This window comes from Pinus tabuliformis, chromosome 2_2 (genome assembly GCF_031772625.1).
Source record: "Pinus tabuliformis cultivar Carrire ecotype Pingquan chromosome 2_2, CPIR1, whole genome shotgun sequence".
In the NCBI taxonomy this organism is placed as follows: Eukaryota; Viridiplantae; Streptophyta; class Pinopsida; order Pinales; family Pinaceae; genus Pinus; species Pinus tabuliformis.
The window spans coordinates 610,891,412-610,902,057 of record NC_142300.1 but is presented as its reverse complement, the minus strand read 5'-3'; positions in this window follow the sequence as shown (position 1 = coordinate 610,902,057).

The following is a 10,646-nucleotide window of genomic DNA, read 5'->3' as shown; positions in this document are numbered from 1 at the left end:
ATTTTCCCATAGGAAAATATGCGCATATCAACCCCACAGGAAATCTTTTAAAGTCCATCGGCAAGACTAACAGGGCCTAACCCCAAGGGCGTCTAGGAGAATTGACTCTGTGACCTCTCGATCGACGAGGTACTTAACAATGGGAACTCGAACAGTTGAGCTAACCCTTGGGGCTATATATATATATATATATATATATATATATATATAATTTTCCAAGTTTACATTCAATGTTTTAAATTCATGAATTCAATATTTTTTCAAATGTCCTCTCAAATTAGAATTAATATCTTGACTTCAAGAATTTGGATTAAAATAAGTGACATTATTATGAAATTTTAAGATATATATTCAATTTGAACTAAAGAAAACATATACACACACATACCAACCTAGATCAAACTTAATTATGGATCTACCAAAAGTCGAGAGGGACCAAATCTCTTGAGGTGCAAACTTATTTTGGAGTGAAAAGAGATTTGATCCCTCTCGCCATTTGGTATATATAGAGTTAAGATGTACCTCGACTGATTAATAATAACTTTTTAAATGTCATATTTTACTCTCATATTAATAATTAAATGAACTACAAATCTTCTTCTTATTCAAAAGCAATTGAATTTGTTTAACTTTCAATTACTCTTTTTCTTTGACCATTGAAAATATACAACTTCTTCACACTCAAAAGTTGACATATAAGATTTTATTTTATTTTATTTTTAATTAGTTTATCTTTCACTATAAAGGTTATAAACTTAGAATGAGAGTGAAATATTTTTATCATGTCTCCATCTCTTTCGTATTGGGTTGTGATATCAATAATGAAATTATGTTCCTTGATTATTTATGGCTAAAAGTGCTTGAATGAAATATTTTTACGACATCTTCGTCTTCTTCATACTAGGTTGTAATATAAACAATGAAAAGTGTGAGCACATGAAGACGAAATATTATTGTTTTATAACCAAACATTTATATTCATTATTTTATTATTATTATTATATTTGACATTTTTTTATTTTAAAATTAATTTATTTTTATTTTAAAGGAAAATGTATAAACTCCACATTGAGCACAGACGAAATCACACATGATCGTCATATTAAGTTGCATAATGTGCCTCTCAACTCACAGATTTGAGTGAGAGAATCCTAGTTGAACTTCGGTGGTTGCAGAAACTGAAGTAACTTGATTTACAATGTAACAAATTGGAGAACACCACTCTTGTATCTATGGGAAATTGTTCTTCCCTTTGAACATTATATTTGGGTCATTACCAATTGTGTGGGAGCACACCATCTGAACTAGGTAATTTTAGCAAGTTTGTGTCCATGGAACTTAGTTCAAATAGACTCAACAACAACATAACATAGGCAATTTACAAATTTGAGCAAGTTTGTGGTCATGGATCTTAGTTCAAATAGGCTCATCTGTAGCATAGCCATTGCAAATTTGGTAAAGATTTAAACACTTTCCCTGCAAAACAACAATCTCAAAGGTACAATTATAGAAGCCAGTGTGGTTTTGAGAAAGCTTGAATTACTTTCCTTGGGCAAAAACATTCTCAAAGGTATAATTCCAAAGGCCTTAGGAAATATTCAACCTCTCACATTCATGGATTTGAATTCAAACAAATTAACTACATGTCTCCCACATAGCATAGGTCACCTAAAAGATCTCAATTATATGGAAATCCATAAAAAACAATGTGAACTTTGAAATGGGAACTAATATGATTACCCATTTCGTTGAGGTATCAAAAAAATCAACCGATTTTGAAAAGTGGTGATGCATAATACTTACATTTTTTTTCCATTTCCCAGAGCATATTTTTGACACTTTAAATTTTCTTATGTATCAAATATAAATATTTGTTTTTAAATGTTAGTGATTTTCATGCTTATTTTGAAATGTGTTGATGTAGCATCAACCTTTTTTTTAGAGGGCTTATTTTTGACACTTTAAAATTTTTTATGTCTAAAGTTTTTTGAAATCATAATTACTTAACAAATTTTCTAGTTGTCTTATATTTCTTTTTTAAAATGTTGATTACTTAAAAAAAAAAATATAAAAATATATATAAGAACGAAAAAGAAAACATAAAAAATGTAAAAAAAAAAAAAAAAAAATCACGTAAACCATAAAAAATTTGGAAAAAGAAAAAAACAAAATTAAAAAAAAAACTATAAAATTAAGTAAAAATAGAAAAAAATTAAAAAACCATTAACAAAAAACTAAAAAAACAAAAAAAAAATTAAAAACAAACTAGATTAAAAAAATAGAAAATTAACCAAAAAAAAGCTACTAAAATTAAGATTAAAAACATTTAAAAAAAACCTTAAAAAACAAAAATATACTCCATTAAAAAAAAAGAAAAAAAAAATTAAAATTAAAAAAATATCTATTTTTGCAAATTAAAAAAAACCAATAAACATTTATATATATGATTTTAAAACAACATTTAAAATTTTGATAAAGATATATATTTTAGATTAAAAATAACATTTAAATTAAAAAAAAATGAATATATTCGATTAAAAAAATAAATTTAAAATTTGCAACAACTTATATATTTTTGATTAAAAAAAAAAAATATTGCGCCCTGCCGGCCGCTCGTGGGGGTGCGATCGGGTTGTGGCAGATCGATTCCCAAAATCGACCTGCCACCACTTGGCTGCCCGTGGGGGTGTGACCCTGGGTGGCTAGGTGGTGGCAGGTCGATTCGCAGAACCGACCTGCCACTGCCTGACAGACCGTGGGGGCACGACCTTGGGCAGTGGAGCTGCACGCAACTCCATTGCTTAGGGCCGCGCCCTGCCGACAGCCCATGGGGGCGTGGCCCGAGCAGTCGGGTGGTGGCACGTCGATTCTCAGAATCAATCTGCCACTGCCTAGCCGCCCATGGGGGCACAACCTAGGTGGTTGGGCAATGGCAAGTTGATTCCCAAAATCAACCTGCCACCACTCGGCTGCCCATGTGGGAGCGGCCTGGGCAGTGGCATCGACCTGCCACCACTCGGTTGCTTGTGGGGGCGGGACCTAGGCGGTCGTAGGTCGATTCCTAGAATCGACCTGCCACCGCCCAGCCACCTAGGGTTGTGCCCCCACGGGTAGCTAGGTGGTGGTAGGTCGATTCCCAGAATCGATCGGCCATCGCCCTATTGCCCAGGGTCGTGCCCCCACGGGCGGCTAGGTGGTGGTAAGTCGATTCCCAGAATTGGCCTGCCACCACTTGACTGCCCGTGGGGGCACGACTTTGGGTGGCGGCAGGCCAATTTCCAAAATCGGCTGACCACCCGTGGGGGTGCGACCCTGGGCGGCGGGGCTTCCTATAGCTCCGCTGCCCAGGGTCGCACCCCCACGGGTGATCGATGGGGCACACATTTATATATATATATATATATATATATATATATATATATATATATATGTTAAATGTTCTTTTTTAAAAATCGAATATGTTTATTTATTTATTTATTTTTTTTTGAATATATATATGTTTTTAATCTTAATTTTTGGTAGTTTTTAAATTTATTTTTATTTGTTTTTTCGTTAATTATTATTATTATTATTTTTAATCTGGTTTGTTTTTAATATATTTTTTTTAGTTTTTTGTTAATGCTTTTGTAAAATTTTCTATTTTTACTTTATTTTATAGTTTTTTTTTTTTCCAAATTATTTTATGGTTTATGAGATTTTGTTTTTTTGAAAATATGCTTTTCTTATTATTTATTTCTTTATATTTCTTTAATTTCTTTAGTTTTTTAATTCTTATCTTTTATAGGTTAATTTTGTTTTTTTTAAACATTTATTTATTTTTAATATATATTCTTATTTACATTTTGTCTTTTTGTTTGTTTTGTTTTTTTTTTTAACTTTTTGTTTTTTTGTTTTTTTCATTGTTTTAATTTTATGTTTTCATTATTCTTTTGAAGTTTTAATGTTTTTCGGAGTCATGATAAATTCTTTTACCTCATTATTTCAAAATGTTGAAAATTTACCCTAGAAAAAAAAAGTGTTATTGCAACATTAACACTTTTCGTTTTGAGGGTGTTTCTCACACAAAAATTGGTTTTCACTACCATTTTTAAAACATGTTGAAAATTTACCCTAGAAAAAAAGTGTTATTCCAACATCAACAAATTTCTCTTTTAGCACTGTTTTTCATGTTTTTTTAGCTAGAGTTCCCTTTCTATATGCATTATATAAAAAATATTGCATATAGGAAATTCATCATGTCTAAAGTGTAAAATACTTTCCAAATATCAAGAGCACCAATATATCACACGTGCCAGAAATAAACTTACTTTTATCTGTATGAATGAGTCATTTGTGAAGGTGGCATACCTTAGGTATTAAATTTCCTTTTAATATTTCAACTTAATCACAACACTGAAACAATGCACTATACATACCTCAAAGTATTCAGATACCTATGCAACTTGTAGTTCCTATTTGTCATTAGTAGCTATAGCACTTGCATATTGTAATTTTTGGATGCTACTTTGAAAACTTTCAAAAAAAATATTTAGGTACTTCTTCCCTTTTCAAGCACCAACTCTTTTCTTCATGCACTAGCTCTCTTTTCTTCCTGCACCTTAAATGATCCTCGAGAAGAATCTACTTGTCACATCTCATCTAGACGCTAGAAGCATTAGACACTCAAATGTTTATGTAGGAAGTATAAGTAATAATCAAAACAATAAACCCCAAAAAGAATAGTATCACAAAGAGTTAACATAATCTAAAAGATACTTATCTTTAACAAGAGGAGATAAACTCCCTCTTGAACAAGCCTTCAAGAGTCATTACAATCCATTATCCATATCATATTATTTCCTTCAATGTATGTCAACCAACTTCATTAGCAACCAAGCCTAATTGAGACTTCGTTTAGGGTTACATAAAAATTGTCACAAGTGCTAGAACATCTTCACACTAATCATGCTAGGTTTGTATATCTCAAACCTTAGTTAGAATCCATTGTTTCTTCCAAACCCTAACCTCATAATATCTATCAAACCCTAATAACAAAATTTCCTAAGGTTTCCCTCAAACCCTATAAATCTTTTAGGTCTCCTCCATATTCCTTTGCTTCCATGAATGATGTCTATATAGGGGTGATCTTCAATTACTTTTCTTAAACCCAACTCTGATACCATGTAAATTTTTCTTAGGGCTATATTATTCTTTGCTTTAGATAATTGCATTTTATTGAATTCAACCCACAACATCATAATGTTATTCAACAGCATATGCATTTATATAAAAAGAACAATATCATCATCAATGCAACAAGACATAAAGGAACAATAGAAGAAAAACATTCACACATAAAGGCACAAGGATTGGTAGGAGACTAGGGAAAACCCGACAAGGGTAAAAACCCTTTCAAATTCGTCTTCTTATTAGATTTCCATTGAATGTTTCAATAAAGAGAGAGTACAATGATCCATATATTCAACCAAAAAACTATCTAGAAAAATGAACTACACAAAATCCAAGAGATGAGCCTAGCAATAATAATAACCAAAAGCATGATTTAGAAACCCATGCTCAACTGTCACATTTTGCGGTCAACTGTCGAATTCTGTTGTCAACTGCTGAAATTTGTGGTCAATTTTAAAATTCAAGCCCTAGGTTCCAACCACAGGCAAAGAGAGATGTGCATGTGGCAGGAACTATCCAACCACACACGTAGGCTTGCATGCCTATGGTTATGACAAAAAAATGTATGCATCAACACTATGTCTGGAACCCAAAAACCTTAATCACATATGTGAGCTTTGGACACTGCAATTTTGGACCTGCGCGAGCGAACTTTCACGAGCTACCTTGGGCCTGTGTTAGCCAAAAGAAAGAAACAAGAATGATCATGATGATGTCCAAATGAGGGTCACTTGACTTGTATTTATAGCCATCCATGAGTGTCCAACTTCTATTTTAGGCCAACCTATCCTTTTGTGTTCAAGTGGGCCTGAATTCAAAAATACACTTTCGCTTATCCAAATCAACTGCTTTAAAAGTCAAAATTGGTCCTCTCGAAAAGAGGAGTCTATTCCCATTATTGGAAATTTTCACTAAGCTGCCAAATTAACATATAAAGGAAGAATATTTGACTCAATTGTACACACTTCATAAGTTTGATCTCAAGCAATAAAAAGGAAGCAATAAGAGCGAAGGAAAAGAAGATAAGAAGAACTCAAAAGAAACACGGAAAACATGATTATTGGTGCTTTATTTCTCTAACACATATGAAATTAGGATTTATAGATTATTGCAGGAGGCCAAAATTTTTAGGTCCGAAGTGTAAGTCTAAAATATAGTTTCAAAATTTTGATTTGACCAAAAATTCTAAAGTTTGACTTTTGTTGACCTTGTTGACTTGAGCTTTTTTCAAGAAGGAATTGTTGGAGGGGTGAATTAGTACTTGGAGGAGGTATTGGATTTTGCCTTTGGGTCTTGGATTTCTCATTTGATCTGATTCTATAAGAAGAGAAGAGATTCTTTCTAGGTTTTCCCCTTGGAGGGGTTTTGCCCTGACTTGGAGTCTACATTTTGTGTCCATTGTATTCTATGATCTTCATGGTTTATGCTCTTGATAATTGTTTGATGAAAATAATATGATAAAGAACAATTAGAAGACAATATAAGCTCACAAGAAATTTTTAAGAATAAGGAGAATTGTTTAAATAACTTCTATATTAGATTCTCCAACATGGTTTCAGAGATGAGGTGAAGATAAGGCAACTTGAAGATCATCTTGTTGGAATAAGAGGAGGTTTTCTGTCAAAGAGAATTATGTACTAAGGACGCAAGGAAAGGTTTAAGGAAGAAGACCTATTGACCAAGAATAAATAATACTACATCAAGCTCTCATTGAAGGCCTCATCATCTTAAGAAAATAGATTGATGTTTCTCTTGAAGGCTCTTTACCATTGAAGAATGTCTTTGAAGACTCTTGAAGATTCTTGAAAGCATCAAGATAGTTGAAGGCATCATTAAGAAGGACATTTTCTTGAAAAGTAAGTACTATATTTTCCTCCATGTCTCATTCTACAAATCAAATTACTTCATTATGTAAGGAAAGAAACAAGCTCATTGGATCAAGAAACTTTGTAGCATGGAAGAAAAGGATTGATTTGGTTCTCATAGAAAATGAAGTTAGGGAACATGTTCTTAGAGAATTAGCAAGATACAAGAAGGGAGAGGTGAGGGCACAAAGGATTCTTATTAAACCCATAAAGGATAATCTCATTCCCTTTGTTGCTGATTTGAGTACATATAATCAATCTATGATAAGTTGGTGAACCTGTACTCTATAAGTACATAAGGTCATAAAATATCCTTGAGGAATCAACTATATAAAACTGGGATATTAAGGAATGAAGATATGGCCACATATCTTATGAAAATATCACAATTGAGGGACCATTTGCAATGGCTTGGGGAAGTCATCATCGATTAAAAAATGACTACTTGTGTACTAAATGCATTGCCTCTTGAACGAACAATTTTTGCAACTAGTGTCTACTCAATAAAAGATGCTACTCCATTTGATGAACCATGGTCTTAATGTATCTTGGAAGAAAATTTATTGAATGCAAAAGATGACACTACATCAAATGAAATGTCTCAAGCATTTGTTGTAAAATCCAAGAAGAAGAAAGGAAAGTTTGGAAATTCCAAAGGAAAACAAGATATGTCTAAGGTACAATACTTTGAATCCAATGAATACGAACATTTTAAGAGGGATTTTCCAAACAAGAAAAACAACAAAAGAAAGGAAAGGGGTGGAGCTCACATAGATAAAGAAAAGGAAGAAACTAAGAAGAACATACAAGGTGAAGATCCTATGGATCTATAGTATTAAAATATGCTCCATCTCTATCATGTTTATTTGTAGTTTGTCTTTCTTTTACTAGAAGGTAGTAGTTAGAGTAGCATGCATCATTGCATTCACTAGAATATTCTTGGTTTTCACAAAGCATGGCATCATAGAAGGAAGCATATGATAGTAAAGGAATTAGAGTCTACATGATCAAATTTATTTGAAAGAAGACATCTAGTTAGGGAGAATGAGAAGATTTAGATCATCTTGCACATCAAAGTTCATCCAAGTATTTTCTAACATAATTTTAGAGGTAGTCATAATGTAGAATGGACCAGTAGAATCCTCCAATAAGAACCATCATCTAGGGAAGGTTCTTTAATATTTGGAAGAACCAATATGGCATGACTAGTATATTCCACTTAGTATGGAAATAGTAGTCTTGAAGGGCGAAGGCATGTAGATGGTCGAGTTGCAGTATGAAAATCATAATTAAAGTATTTCTCCTCTTAGAGAGGTAAACTTATCTTTAATAAGGATAAGAATCAATCTCATTCAAAGGAAGGATAACTAGATGAATAAGTCATGCATAACTCTTCTATAAAATTTAGAATTCATGTCTACAGGAATTTTGCAGAAAGAGTTGGTCATAAGAATGTGCTTGCAAACATCAACGTGAGAGGTTTTCCATGTGGTTACTTGATGCTTGGAAGAAGGAGTTTAGTATGCTTTAGAATGACTAAAAACAAGGTTCTTCCATAAGATAACATGACTTAGACATGGTGATATTGATCAACATCAAATATGGTATCCTAGAGAAAGAAAGAGAGTTGACAATGACAAGTCCAAGTAAGAAGATATTGTAGCTTGCTGATCAAATTCGTTCCATGGGCACTTCAATTAATGTCATTGTTGATGATGACTAGAGGAAAGTGATATGAAAGGTTGATGGCTTGAGCCATGTTGTAAATTGAATGAAAAGGTTGGCTCCATTATATCTAAGAAAGATAAAAGCTTAATATGATGAGATACAAAGGAAACCAGGAGCCATGCAGCTACTTGAAGATATCCATGAAGAACTAGTAGTTGATGTATTGATGAGGACACGCTAAAGAGCTTGTGGTTATGTCTTCCTAGTTAAAAGGAATTAAGGAATCTCCTCTATGCTTGAGAGGGAGTAAGAAGTCTCCTTAAATATTTGAGAAGGAGCAAGGATCTATTCCCTAATCAATGGGGAATGAGGATCTCCTCTCTGGTTGAGAAGGAGTGATGCTAGACATCATATTCTCCATGTGTCATGCACTAGACTAGGACTACCAGTCATAAGTTTATACAATCAACATAGCCATTTCTCATTCTAAAACAATCTGGGTGTCCCAACCAACATGGTCATTTATCAAAGTTTATTATTGTGTTGTTCCATTCTAAATTTTCTAAGTCATTCATGGCATTTTACATGACTTCTCTCTGTTGTCATTTGTGATATGAGACGAAGTGGGTCAAGACACCATTTTCCTCGCCTCTTTATGCCATGGGAGATGTGTCTATTGAATTCTCCGTTGCTCGAGAGAGCCTCATCGTCAAATTCTAGTTAGGCTTCCTTTATGTAATGCCATTCAAGGAACACATATATTAATTTTAAAATTGATTAATTGTGTTTAGAGGTGTTCTCGAGTCAGTTTAGTATCAAAGAGATGTTGTAATGTCCTATCTTGTTTTGTGAACATTGGGACTTGACCCAATTACATAAAAAAAAATTAAATTAAAAGAAAAATTATTATCAAAACATTTTTACTTATAAAATTACATAAAAATAAGAATAAAAAATAAAATAAAATTAATAATTATAATTTATAACTTAAATAGCTTAGAGCAATTTTAATTCCCTATTTACTAAGTATTTTTTGAAGTACAAACTTCTTTTAAGTGAAAAGAAATTTAATCTCTCTCTACATTTGATAAATAAGATGTTAAAATGAATCTACACTAGTTTTAAAATTAATCAATGTTAAATAGATGAAAAATATGTATAACATATTTTTATAAGTTTTTATTATAATAAAATATTTTCATTTAAAATTGCAATATAATTAGATGTCAAATTAATATATAATTTTTTTGAGTTTTTTCACGTAAAAAATATTACCACTTAATTCATAATATATATATATATATATATGTTTTTTTGTTTTCTTAAATTCTATGCTAACTCAATATGGTTTAAGAGTAATTTACTACGTATTAATCTTATAAAAAAATATTTTTTAATTAAAATAAATAAATAAATATATACTATATTTTTTTTTTGTTAATTTTATTTATACATAAATCTGTAGTCCAAAGATGCTGTAAATTTGCTTAGACAATAATAGAAATTTCAATAAGATTTTGGTAAAATCCAATTAAATTTTTTGAAAATTCCAAATACAATTGTCAAGCTTTAAGAATTTGGGTGTCCTTGGGTTTTGATAGTGCTGAATCGATTTGCACCATCAAAAATAAGATTCAAATACTCCTACCATCAAATTTTATAAGAAAAAAATAATTACTCTGCAAATCAAAAATAAGATTCAAATACTCCTACCATCAAATTTTATAAGAAAAAAATAATTACTTCCTCGTAAATAAATTATTAGGGGGATTAAAGTCAAATCATAGAGTTGTGACCTTTGTATACCTTGTAAATGCCGTAAATCCAGTCATCAGTTAAAAGCTTTGATCAATGGTTGGCATCTCTTTTGGAGTCAACACGCAAATTGGTTCCAGAAAAAGTGAAACTGCATTTGGGACATGCAGCGACATAACGTTCATTTCG